Raw genomic sequence first — 15,000 nt, 5'->3', positions numbered from 1 at the left:
TGGATCCGGCGCGTCTTTGGTTTGGCTCTGTCGGTGTGGTTTTGGGTCGAGCTCAGCTCTCCGCTGATGGACGTCTCTCCAGAAGCGTGTGTGAGGAGCGATCTGGCTCGCGCCGCTGTCTGCTCTGTATTGATGAATATATTGGGTTTCAGGATCGTTCTGTGGTTCAGTTTCTGCTGTCAAACACCATAAAAAGCAGCATTACAACAGTCTGTATGATCATTCATTCATTCCTAAAGATGATGTAGAGCTTCATATCAGCCGTCTGGGTTCAATAATGAGACTGAATCTGAAACTGAAGTTCAATTTTATTTCTTTTTCGTCAGCGAAGCCCTTTGACCGCAATACGATTTAATATTTATATAATATAAAATATAGTCGCCCAATATTTACTCAATTTAACAACACCTTCGCATGATGACGGTTAATGGTCGCTCACACGAAGTAAACAAATCGATATTTCATTTTTAGTAAGTAAGCTGCTTTTTGATTGCTTTAATTTGTAAAGAGTTTGTTTGATTTGACATGTTTACCGTTAAATTAATTAGTATTTTATTTGGTATTACGTTTATTTAAAAATATTCGTTTCACGTTTTTATTATTATTTATTTTTATTATTATTTCATTATTTATCATTTGGTCATTTAATTAATGAATAGCACGTGTTTTTAATGCTTTATTTTAAATTATTTTATTTTACATTTAATTAACTATTAGTAAGTGTTTTATTTTGATTGCCTTTTATTTGAAAGTAATCCAACTCGTTTTGTTAAATTATACAGTTTTTATTGTTTTAAATTATTTGTTTAAAATTAAGGTTTTATTATTTAATTAATAGTACATTTTACATTTAAAATTACTCAGTGTTATTTAATTAACACAAAGCGTTTTTTATCGTTTAATTTAATTTATTTAGTATCATTATTGTAATTTTTTTTTTATTCTGTTGCTAGCAAGTGTTTTATTGTGATTGCTTTTATTTCTAAATGATTTGTTTCATTGACGATTTCATATTATTTAACTCATTATTGCAAATCCCCGAAGAGCTTTTATTTATGGTAAAATTTTAATTTTGTATGATTTAATTCATCATTAGTAAGCGGCTCATTTGAATTAGTTTTTATTAGCATATTTATCAAACCCCCTGCAGTTCCTAGAAAAGCCCTGAAGTGTTTGTGGAGTTGACGGCCTCCTCTCTTCTCCTCTCTTCTCCTCTCTTCTCCTCTCTTCTTCTCTCTTGTTCTCTCGTCAGTGTCTGGAGCCCTGCCGGGCCTCATGGGACCTGAAGGAGAACCAGTGTCAGGACCTGTGCGAGGTATGGAGCTCTGGGAAGCGGAGGCAGATGTAACCCGTCAGAGCTGAGATCAGCGTCTGGTTTTCTCCTGATTTCAGACTCGGTTCCCGAAGAAGCACTACGAGTGTCTGACGAGCTGCGAGTTCCTGCGCTCCGCTCAGACGCTGAAGCCGGGCGAGTGTCCCGCTCCGGAGCGGGCGAGCGGATTCGCCGCGGCGTGCGTGGAGAGCTGCGAGACGGACGCCGAGTGCACGTCTCTGAAGAAGTGCTGCCCGAACGGATGCGGACACACCTGCCAGGTGCCCAAGAACCCTTATAAAGGTACACACGAACATCTTATTTCACGGGAAGATATCAGACTTTCGAATCGTACAGATCTTCCCATCATCAGAAAGGGAGAAAAGTCACGCTTAGGTTAAGAAATGTTACTTAAATAAATACTGCTTTTTAAGTCAAGTTCTAAGAACTTAAATTTTTTAAGTTCTTGAAACTTATTTTTTAAAATCTGTGTTTTTGTATGATTTTTTTTAGTTTATGTAAACTTTTTTGTATGCATTAAAATGCTTATTATCATTAACACGTTTAAGTTGAAGCAATACAATTACTAGGTGAAAATAAATAAAACGAAATTAATAAATAAATAACAATACTAAAAAATTCGAAAACTAAAAATATAAAACGTAGTAAGTAATTAAAATAATATTATTATATACGTGGATTAATACGTTATATTCATGAGATATGAAACTACTAACTGGAAAGAAATAAAATATAAAAAAATAGTCATATTAAAAATAAACGATACAAATTAAAAAAATATAGAAACGATGAGATGAAATCTAAAAATATAAAATAATGGCTAGTTTAAATAATACTAAAATAAAATACAAAATTGTCACTTTCAATAAAAGCATCTGCCAAATGCATAAATGTAATGTTATTCATAACATTAATAATAACCTTTTTGTATATAATAATAATAATAATCTTTTTTAGTTGATTAACTGATGAATCCACAAAATAATGAGCAATATCTAAGATATATAGAATATAGAAAAAAATTATAAATATAAAAAGGCTAAATATGCATTGCAAAAAAAAATTTAAGCTTGAAATAAAGTAGATAAATAACTAAAACAAATAATACATAAAAACTAACATTACAAATCTTTAAATATAAAAGCAATGCTCACAAGTACCAAAAATGTCATTAAAGTTAAAGTGAAAACAGGAAGAGTTTTTTTTCTGTAGTGAAGGAGTCTGTTGATGTCAGATTTACTGCTTCCCCTGGTTTGGAGAAAGCCATAAAGCCTTTTATTGAGATCCAAAGGCAATCAGAGAGAGTCATCGCTGGTGTCAGGAGCCTAATAGTTTCTCTCTGTTAGAAGATGATGATCAGCGACGCTGGAAACCATTAACATCTCTGCTCCGTCGATGGCTCTCAGATGTTCTGCAGGTGTTTTCTCCTTGACCCCTTCAGCTCAGAGCATCATAAAGCATGCATAACGGACACTCTGTGTTTTTTTTCCTTTATTTTATTTTTGTGTTGCACAAGATTTTGTCTCACGCTGCTACGTTTTAGATCGATTCCCAGTAAATGAGTGATAATGTGCAGGAATGCATGGGCTTTTATCATTAACTAAAACTGGTCAAGACAGCTGAAAAATAAATAAATAAATAAATAAATAAAATAAAAAAAAAAAAAAAATTAAAACTGAAATAATAAGTTAAACCTAAATAATATTAAAAATAAATAAATAAAATACAAAAACACAAACAACATTGTTTTAAAATAGCAAAAGTAACAAAAATGAAAAAAGTATTCAAATAAAAGCTAATTCATACTAATAAAAACTATAATATTGATCTATCACACCGTATAAAAGTGTCTGCAAATACATAAACGCAATAAAAATGTAAATGCATAAATATAAAAAAATCACCCTTCTTTGATGCAAATCATATGACAGTTTTATTTAGTGTTACAGTTTTTATTTACACCAACTGAATGAAGTTTAAGTCGAAGCATTACAATTACTAACGCTAGATAAATAAATAAAACTCAATATTGCAATAAAAATCAAATATTAGATGAAGTAAATAAATTATTAAATATAATAAATTATAATAAATTACAATAATAATGAATAATAAATTACAGACTGAAAATAAATTACTAAATAAAATAAAATAAAATAAACTAAAACCCGAAATAAAAATAAAAGTAAACTTATTTTAGAAATATTAAAATTGTCCACAAACAAAAAAATAAAAATAAAAAAATAATAATAATAATAATAATAAACAAAATAAATACTAAAAATTGAAATGAAAACGGAAAAAAATATATTATAAAAATAGTATGTTTTCGTTTAGATTTTTTTTGTTTAATTTTTATTGTTTTTTACTAATGATGTTTAATTTATTTCCTGCGTCACTATTAGTGTTTTAAAAGGTTTTGAACGCGGCAGCTGCACAAACTCACTTAAATGCAGCGTTTACATTTGCATTCATGCATTTGGCAGATTCTTTTATCAAAAGCGACTTCCACTGCATTAAATGTAAGCATTTCAAAAGTGTGACCCACGACCCCGCGGTTGCGAGCGTGCTCCGTGAACACTTTACTGTGGTAAAGCGGGTGTGTTTTGGAGGACTTCAGGAACGCTGTGGGATCTCACTGGAACGTGCTGGAGCTGAGAAACCACAGAGAGATCCCACACAGCTGCTGCTCCTCATCACATCCCTTCACACCAGCGCTTCTCGCTTTCTTCAGCTGGCGAGCGATCAAAATGTTTTATGAATTATGTGCCAAAGCGTGGATCACAAAGTAATCGCGCATCAATTTGGGTTGAGAAATTAACCCCCGAAATGTCTTTTGAAGTCGTCACTGAGTGAAATGAGAAAAGCGTTGAACGGAAAGGAGCTCAGCAACACACTTCCTTAAGGAGTGAGTCAGTGAATCGTTCATTGAACCAGTTCGAGTCTTACAGAAACCAATCAAGTGAGTCACTGAATCAGTAATTCAGAAACAAAGCAAGCGGCTGTCTTTATGAATGAGTCATCGGTTCACTCAATTTGTTCAAACGGCCAATTAATTCAGAAATGAAAAGGTCATTGCTTTATTAAGGAGTTACTGAATTATTGACTCGCTCAGTGTGTTCAAACGACTGATTCAATTAATAAAAAAACATGTGACTGTCTTTATGAGTGATTCACTGAATCACTGGTTTGCTCAATTTGCTCAAACGGCTAATTTGTTCAGAAACAGTTTACTTCACTTGTCTTTCACGTCACTTTAATTCAGTCTTTATGTACCGTTGGCTCAATTCATTTATTCAAATGGCTGATTGGTTTAGAAAAGAACCAAGTGACTGTCTTTATGAACGAGTCACTGAATCGTTGACTCACTTGATTTGTTCAAATGGCTGATTGGTTTAGAAAAGAACCAAGTAACTGTCTTTATGAACGAGTCACTGAATCGTTGACTCACTTGATTTGTTCAAATGGCTGATTGGTTTAGAAAAGAACCAAGTGACTGTCTTTATGAACGAGTCACTGAATCGTTGACTCACTTGATTTGTTCAAATGACCGATTAATTCAGAAACAAAGCAAGCGGCTGTCTTTATGAATGAGTCACTTAATCACTGACTTACTCAATACATTCAAACAGCTGATTTGTTCAGAAATTAAGCAGGTGATTTTCTTTATGAACGAATCACTGAATCATCGGTTCACTCAATTTGTTCAAACGGCCAATTAAGTCAGAAATGAAAAGGTCATTGCTTTATTAAGGAGTTACTGAATTATTGACTCGCTCAGTGTGTTCAAACGACTGATTCAGTTAAAAAAATAACAAGTGACTGTATTTATGAGTGATTCACTGAATCACTGGTTTGCTCAATTTGCTCAAACGGCTAATTCGTTCAGAAACAGTTTACTTCACTTGTCTTTCACGTCACTTTAATTCAGTCTTTATGTACCGCTGGCTGATTGGTTTAGAAAAGAACCAAGTGACTTTCTTTATGAACGAGTCACTGAATCATTGACGATTTGTTCAAACAGACTCGTTTAGTAATAAATCACCGCTGTGTTTTTATCGCACAACGGTTTTGCTGTGGCTTTATTTGTTTTCATCTCCGTTTTTTGTGACATTAAGCAAAATACGCACACACAAAAAAAAACAAACCCGAAAGCTCTGATTTGTGGAGACGTGTGGAAGACATCGGACGTCTTCGAGTCCTTCACGTCGCTCCTCAATCAGCAGCGCTCCGTCACAGCTGTAACGAATCGAGAAAAGACACGGAGCAGAACATTTTCTCCCTTTCCCCCGAAGCTTTGTACTTAATAAATCTTTAATTTATTGCATATGGAAGAATTTCAGATGTCTTTGAGGGTTAAATGGAAGTCAGTGCCACATGGAGCAGATGGAGGTTGGCTGTAGCTGCAGTGAGAGCGTCACATAAACATCATTTAACATCGCTATTAATCAGGAGCTATGGGACTTACTTCATGTGAACTATTGCATATTCAGTGAAACATTGTGCAAATGCTTTTTTAAAATCTAAAATCTATTTATAAAATCTTAGAAATTAAAGATAAATGTCTGATGAATTTTTTAATTCAGAATTTTTTTATCTTATTTATTAGATCTGTGTTGGTTTAGTATCATTAATATGGTTTTCGTTAATATTTTGAATTGGTTTTTATTTTAGTTGAGTTTTATTTTATATTATTTATTATATTATTTGACAATTATTTCTTATTTAAGTATATTTTTAATTCCTAGTTATTTAAAGTCACTTTTTTCGTTATTATTAGTATTTCGTTCCATGTTAGTTTTAGTAATGGTGTTATTTTTTCCATTTTATTATTAGTTTTATTTTCTGTTTTAATTTTGTTGTCTTTTTAAGTTAATAATCAATTTTTTCAAGTTTTATTTGGCCAAATATTCCATTTTAATTTTAGTTCGTTTTATTATTTTTGTTTCGTGTTTATATATTTTATTTTTATTAGTTTAGAGTTTTTTTAACATGTCCGTATGGTTTTTATCGATTCTGTTTCAGTTTTAGTTTTAGTTACTGTATTTTACTACATCAAAATATTGCTAATTTTCCATTTTAATTTTAGTTTTTCAATCAAACTAAACTAAAAAGAGAGTTGACTTGTCATTATATTTTTGTAATATTATAATTACTTTCTCAGTTATCGTTACTTTTATTTCAAGCAATGAAAATGTTTATGGTTTTAGTTTTAGTAATAAAACACAAATACAAAACCTAAAATAAAAGAGAAATTAGAGCACATTTCTAAAGAAGTCCATGTATAAGTGCAGACCTCAGTGTTGTGTGGTGTTTTGAAGGATCTCCTCTGAAGCCTCGGAAGGAGCTGCTGTTTGTGGAGCAGGCGCCAGGACTGCTGGAGGTTCGATGGTCGTCTCGCTTTTAACGTCTCGGTGGAGCCGGTGCTTTACGTGCTTCAGCGCGCTGGAACTCAGGCATCCATCCCAGCGAAGACGACGCTACGCCGTGGCAGGACATCGCGCAGGTCGGGCACTCTTACACGCGACGGCTTGTGGATTATTTAGCGTTTCAGAAATCCATCTGGCACTTAAAAGACAATCAACATTCAGGACTATTACCAGTTTGATAGCAGTAGACCAGAATAAATGAAAACGCAGAGATTTGTTCTTTTAATTTAAGTACGTTTACTGGAAAAAAACAACACAAAAGCGCCATGGACCACAAAACCAGTGATATTTGTTATTTGTTAGTTTAGGTAAATATATGGCTCAGATAAAAACCATTTGAAAATATGTTCCAATGAGTCCTTAGCGATGCATAGTACTAATCAAAAATAAAGTTTACAGTAGGACATTTACAATATGTCTTCTTGGAGCACGATTCTTACTTAATACACTAATGATTCTTGCATAAAAGAAAATTTGATCATTTTGAAAAAAGTGGTGGAGTCAGTCAAAATAAATGGACACATAGATGTTTCTCAGGTTCTTCGCGTTTTAAAATAGACCGTATAGCGGCTCGTGTTCAGAGCCGCCCGTACGTGACCCTGTGACCTCTGACCCCCGTGCCCCTCAGGTCGCTGTAGAGCGAGCGCTGCTGAACGACGTCCGGCCGAGTCGCTGGTATCAGTTCCGGGTGGCGGCGGTGAACGTTCACGGCACTCGAGGCTTCACGGCTCCCAGCAAACACTTCCGCTCGTCCCGAGGTGAGTCCCACAGATCTACGCCCTTCAACACACACACCCTCATCTCTTTCATCTACTGGTTAATAAGGATGCATGATATTGGATTTTTGCCGATATCCAATATACCGATAGTTTTCAGCTCATTTTGGCTAATACCGATATATTTCCTTTTGTTTGGAAATGATAAACACGTTATTATTAATAGATCGTAGGAGACATCTTGAAGCACTAATTGCTGATAAGGACCTTGTGAAGTACTCCTAGTTGGTGCTTTTTTGTTTGGATTTTAACCGATATGCCGATATTTTTAACTCTTTTTTTACTGATACCAATATATTTCCTGTGTGGAAACGATAAACACATTATTATTATATAGATTATTAATAGATCGTAGGAGACATCTTGAAGCACTAATTGCTGATAAGGACCTTGTGAAGTATTCCTAGTTGGTGCTTTTTTGTTTTTTTTTGTTTTAACCGATATGCCGATATTTTTCAACTCTTTTTGGCTGATACCAATATATTTCCTGTGCGGAAACGATAAACACATTATTATTATTATTATTATTATTAATAGATCATAGGAGACATCTTGAAGCACTAACTGCTGATAAGGACCTTGTGAAGTATTCCTAGTTGGTGCTTTTTTGTTTTTTATTTTAACCGATATGCCGATATTTTTCAACTCTTTTTCACTGAAACCAATATATTTCCTGTGTGGAAACAATAAACACATTATTATTATTATTATTATTATTATTGTTATTAATAGATCGTAGGAGACATCTTGAAGCACAAATTGCTGATAAGGACTTTGTGAAGTACTCCCAGTTGGTGCTTTTTTGTTTGGATTTTAACTGAAATGCCGATATTTTTCAACTCTTTTTGGCTGATACCAATATATTTCCTGTGTGGAAACGATAAACACATTATTATTATTATTAATAGATCATAGGAGACATCTTGCAGCACTAATTACTGAAAAGGACCTTGTGAAGTATTCCTAGTTGGTGCTTTTTTGTTTGGATTTTAACCGATATGCCGATATTTTTAACTCTTTTTTACTGATACCAATATATTTCCTGTGTGGAAACGATAAACACATTATTATTATATAGATTATAAATAGATCGTAGGAGACATCTTGAAGCACTAATTGCTGATAAGGACCTTGTGAAGTACTCCCAGTTGGTGCTTTTTGTTTGGATTTTAACTGAAATGCCGATATTTTTCAACTCTTTTTGGCTGATACCAATATATTTCCTGTGTGGAAACGATAAACACATTATTATTATTATTAATAGATCATAGGAGACATCTTGCAGCACTAATTACTGAAAAGGACCTTGTGAAGTATTCCTAGTTGGTGCTTTTTTTGTTTGGATTTTAACCGATATGCCGATATTTTTAACTCTTTTTTACTGATACCAATATATTTCCTGTGTGGAAACGATAAACACATTATTATTATATAGATTATTAATAGATCGTAGGAGACATCTTGAAGCACTAATTGCTGATAAGGACCTTGTGAAGTACTCCCAGTTGGTGCTTTTTTGTTTGGATTTTAACTGAAATGCCGATATTTTTCAACTCTTTTTGGCTGATACCAATATATTTCCTGTGTGGAAACGATAAACACATTATTATTATTATTAATAGATCATAGGAGACATCTTGCAGCACTAATTACTGAAAAGGACCTTGTGAAGTATTCCTAGTTGGTGCTTTTTGTTTTTATTTTAACCGATATGCCGATATTTTTAACTCTTTTTTTACTGATACAAATATATTTCCTGTGTGGAAACGATTAAGACATTATTATTATATAGATTATTAATAGATCATAGGAGACATCTTGCAGCACTAATTACTGAAAAGGACCTTGTGAAGTATTCCTAGTTGGTGCTTTTTTGTTTTTATTTTAACCGATATGCCGATATTTTTAACTCTTTTTTTACTGATACAAATATATTTCCTGTGTGGAAACGATAAACACATTATTATTATATAGATTATTAATAGATCGTAGGAGACATCTTGAAGCACTAATTGCTGATAAGCACCTTGTGAAGTATTCCTAGTTGGTGCTTTTTGTTTTTATTTTAACCGATATGCCGATATTTTTCAACTCTTTTCACTGAAACCAATATATTTCCTGTGTGGAAACAATAAACACATTATTATTATTATTATTATTATTATTATTATTATTATTATTATTATTATTATTATTAATAGATCGTAGGAGACATCTTGAAGCACAAATTGCTGATAAGGACCTTGTGAAGTACTCCCAGTTGGTGCTTTTTGTTTGGATTTTAACTGAAATGCCGATATTTTTCAACTCTTTTGGCTGATACCAATATATTTCCTGTGTGGAAACGATAAACACATTATTACATTATTATTAATAGATCGTAAGAGACATCTTGAAGCACTACGTGCTGATTAAGGACCTTTTGAAGTAATCGCAGAAAGTGCTCTTCGGTTGGATTTTAGCTGATATGCCGATATTTTTCAGCTCATTTTGGTCACATGGTTCTCTTTGTTTGGGTTTGAAGCAGCTGTTACAAAAAAGACGAATACAAGGCTCTTTCTCTGGCCCAAAAAAGTTAAAAAGCCTTTTTTGACATGAATCCTGTGTGAATTTCTTCCGTTTAACACGAAAGGGATTTTCCTGACTGGTAACTAAACCAGTAACTGTTAGCCACCGACTTCCATAGCTTTGCTTCTTGGTTATTGGTGGCTTTGTTTTTCCGTCTCATGTTAACTTGTTAAATGTGCCGTAGACTACTTTCTCCCAAACGCTGGGAGTTGAGTTGTGTTCCAGGAACAGATGTGTTTTCTCATCACACTCGTTTCGCTGATATCTGTTATCTGTGCTGTTCCAGGAAAATACGTTTACATCAGCTTTATGTGTCATGAAGCGAGTCTCAGCACCAGCTGCTAAATATCAGAGAGCAGATAATCTAGCTAATATTAAATAATCTTACATACAGCGTGTGTGTGATTTTTGACACTCTGTTGAATATGTAAAGCACTTTTAGTTTTTTTCAAAACTTCTATTTTGAATGGCATTTTACTCAAGCGTAATATAACACAAAAAATAAAATAAATAACTTTTGATTTGCCAAAAAGGGCTAAAAATAACCAAAAGTTCAAAAGAGAAAACGAAGATGAAGACTTCTCTCTTGTGCAGCGTGTAGCGTATATAACACATCGTATGCTGATTCTTGTAAATATTTCGTTTGCAAATTGCAGCTTTACGTAACCTTGTAAACGTGTCTTCATTTCTCGTATGTCTGCGATTTCTTGTCGTGAGAGTCTGCTTGTTCACGGGATCACGATCCGTTCTTGTTTATTCCAAACTCAATCACTTCATGGCTGTAATTATGACTTATACACTCTCGGCTTCTTCTGATCTATGACGTCTCGAGTGATTTTTTTGCTTGTTTTCATTCAATCAGCGAGCTCTATAGAATTAATGAGTATGTCGGTACAGTTCTTCATATCACGCTGGCTCAGATCACCTGATTTGCAGAGACTTTCCTTGATTATTTACGTTCTGCACAAGCATCTGGTTTTCAGACGGGCCTCAATAACAGGAACCGACTGCCTCGAGATTGGCCCATTTTCCCATTAAAATCCCATTTGCTTAACTCCACTTCCTCTACACAGATGACATCATTTCCCTTAGATGTGGACAACACCAGCGTCGCATTCACATGTGCTCGGCGATCGCAAGAAAACTCGCTACATCATGCTGCTTTATTCATTTTTCTTTAGTTTATACTGATCCAGCAGGTGACTCCTTCAAATGCACCGTTAAATTATTAGTAAAAAAAAAAAAAAAATTTTATATATATATATATATATATATATATATATATATATATATATATATATATATATATATATATATATATATATATATAATGAAAATAAAATATTCACAAAGACATATAATTTATTTAAATGTTAATCAATATTAACTTAAATAAAATAACAAACTTAAAGAACTAATAGTACTACGTGTGACTGAAATAAAAAAACAAAGCAATTTAATTTAATAATTAATTTTAATCATTTATTTTAGTTAATTAAAACAAAAGCTAACAAAATTACTAAAGCACTTAATATTTTAGTTTTATTATACTTTTATTTTTAGATTTTCTGTATATTTTATCCTGTATACTTTATAGTAAAATTAGTTTTATAAAAGTCTGTATTTTTACATACAATATACTTTTTAAAAAATATTTACTTGCATATCTATATATTCATATAAATAAAAATAAATGTATATACATATATATATTTATAAACATGCATGCGTGTGTATTTATATATACATAATATATATAAATATATATATACATAATATACATAATATAATATAATATAATAATATAATAAGTAACACAATATAATAAGTTATGTAAACTGTTACGTGTCTTTACATTCCTGTATATTTGAATGGATACCTGTCCACTGTTGTGTATGAAGATGATCTTCAGGTCAGTGTTATCTGTTCTGTGTCCAGACCCGTCTCTCCTCCTCCAGCTCCGGCCGGTCTGAGAGTGTCTAACATGACGGCGGGTCTGGACGGTCTCCTGACGGTCAGGATCAGCTGGACTCTTCCTCAGAGCCGGACCTCCCCGTCCATCACTACAAGATCTACTGGAGCTGGACGGTCCCGGGAGATCACTCGTCCCGTCCCGGAGGAAGAGGAGGAAGACCAGCGACGGGGTGAGAGACGCTATCTCAAAACACTGAGAAAAAAAAAAAAAAAAAAAAATATATATATATATATATATATATATATATATATATATATATATATATATATATATATATATATATATATATATACAGACGTGGACAAAATTGTTGGTACCCTTTGGTCAATGAAAGAAAAAGTCACAATGGTCACAGAAATAACTGTTATCTGACAAAAGTAATAATAAATAAAAATTCTATAAATGTTAACCAATGAAAGTCAGACATTGTTTTTCAACCATGCTTCAACAGAATTATTTAAAAAAATAAACTCACAAAACAGGCATGGACAAAAATGATGGTACCCCTAGAAAACACTGAAAATAATGTGACCAAAGGGACATGTTAATTCAAGGTGTGTCCACTAATTAGCATCACAGGTGTCTACAACCTTGTAATCAGCCATTGGGCCTATATATATGGCTCCAGGTAATCACTGTGTTGTTTGGTGATATGGTGTGTACCACACTCGACATGGACCAGAGGAAGCAAAGGAAAGAGTTGTCTCAAGAGATCAGAAAGAAAATTATAGACAAGCATGTTAAAGGTAAAGGCTATAAGACCATCTCCAAGCAACTAGATGTTCCTGTGACTACAGTTGCACATATTATTCAGAAGTTTAAGATCCATGGGACTGTAGCCAACCTCCTGGACGTGGCCGCAGGAGGAAAATTGATGACAAATCTAAGAGACAGATAATCCGAATGGTAACAAAAGAGCCTAGAAAGACTTCTAAAGAGATTCAAGGTGAACTTCATGCTCAAGGAACATCAGTGTCAGATCGCACCATCCGTCGTTGTTTGAGCCAAAGTGGACTACATGGGAGACGACCAAGGAGGACACCATTGTTGAAAACGAATCATAAAAAGCAAGACTGGAATATGCCAAACTACATGTTGACAAGCCACAAAGCTTCTGGGAGAATGTCCTGTGGACAGATGAGACAAAAATCGAAGTTTTTGCCAAGGCACATCAGCTGTATGTTCACAGACGAAAAAATGAAGCATATCAAGAAAAGAACACTGTCCCTACTGTGAAACATGGAGGAGGCTCTGTTATGTTCTGGGGCTGCTTTGCTGCGTCTGGCACAGGGTGTCTTGAATCTGTGCAGGGTACAATGAAATCTCAAGACTATCAAGGAATTCTAGAGAGAAATGTACTAGCCAGTGTCAGAAAGCTTGGTCTCAGTCGCAGGTCATGGGTCTTGCAACAGGACAATGACCCAAAACACACCGCTAAAAACACCCAAGAATGGCTAAGAGGAAAAAATTGGACTATTGTAAAGTGGCCTTCTATGAGCCCTGACCTCAATCCTATTGAGCATCTTTGGAAGGAGCTGAAACATGCAGTCTGGAAAAGGCACCCTTCAAACCGGACACAACTGGAGCAGTTTGCTCATGAGGAGTGGGCCAAAATACCTGCTGAGAGGTGCAGAAGTCTCATTGACAGTTACAGGAAGCGTTTGATTGCAGTGATTGCCTCAAAAGGTTGCGCAACAAAATATTAAGTTAGGGTACCATCATTTTTGTCAGGTCTGTTTCATGAGTTTATTTTTTTAATAATTCTGTTGAAGCATGGTTGAAAAACAATGTCTGACTTTCATTGGTTAACATTTATAGAATTTTATTTATTATTACTTTTGTCAGATAACAGTTATTTCTGTGACCATTGTGACTTTTTCTTTCATTGACCAAAGGGTACCAACAATTTTGTCCACGTCTGTATATATATATATATATTTTTTTTTTTTTTCAGATATTGTGTTTTCAATTAATTAAATATATATATATATATATATATATATATATATATATATATATATATATATATATATATATATATATATATATATATATATATATATATATATATATATATATATATATATATATATATACTGTATATATAATTACATTACACACTGTATTAAAGTAGTGTGCAGTAGTAGTGCACATGTTATATTTTTAAATGTTTTTTTTATATCTAGGGGTTAATTTACATTATATACATGCATATATTACACAAATTAATGTCTTAAAATCCTGAATACTATTACACACACACACACACACTCACACATATATAATGAGTTAAAAGTGCCATCTGAAATGTTCTTTTACAGTTAATGTTTTTCTCAGGCTCATATGTTTATTTATGTCCAGTAATTTCACTTTAATGGCAAATAAAAGAAGCTGTTAATTGCCATTTTATCACCAAATTACTGAACAGAAAACCTGAGATAAATACTCATTTTAGAAGAAAACACTGCTTTTAGATGGCACATATATTACTTCATACATTACAACACGCATAAGTATCACAAACAGATAAATACACGTGTATGCATTTTGTAATATATATAAATATAAATACTATTTGTGCATTCTACAGTTGCTCATAAGAGGATTTCCAGACATAATTACTTTTATTAAGGTTTACATTTGCATGTATATTTAGAAATGATCAAACACCGCTTTATCACTTCAGCGATTTGCTGACCGTACTTCAGATATGTTCATATTTCTTATCCACGGCGCTCACCTTTAACCACAAAGACATTTTAAGACCACGTTTTTTTGAGTGCATGCACGCGAGCCACCGAGTTCGGTATCACTGCGGTCAAGTAGAAAAGGTTAAAAAAAGAAGAATGAAAAGCAGATTTGTGGGTGTAGCGTGTCAGAAGCCCAGCGGCGGGTTCGAGATCTGATGACACGCTGAAG

At 33.4% G+C, this 15,000-nt stretch overlaps 1 pseudogene; it reads left to right on the top strand.

The window, feature by feature from the left end:
* The window catches only part of LOC122333049, a 49,935-nt pseudogene that overhangs the window by 22,423 nt on the left and 12,512 nt on the right, over positions 1-15,000 (top strand).

The sequence above is a fragment of the Puntigrus tetrazona genome, unplaced genomic scaffold, assembly GCF_018831695.1.
Source record: "Puntigrus tetrazona isolate hp1 unplaced genomic scaffold, ASM1883169v1 S000000175, whole genome shotgun sequence".
NCBI lineage: Eukaryota > Metazoa > Chordata > Actinopteri > Cypriniformes > Cyprinidae > Puntigrus > Puntigrus tetrazona.
This window is presented reverse-complemented; position numbering and strand designations above follow the sequence as displayed.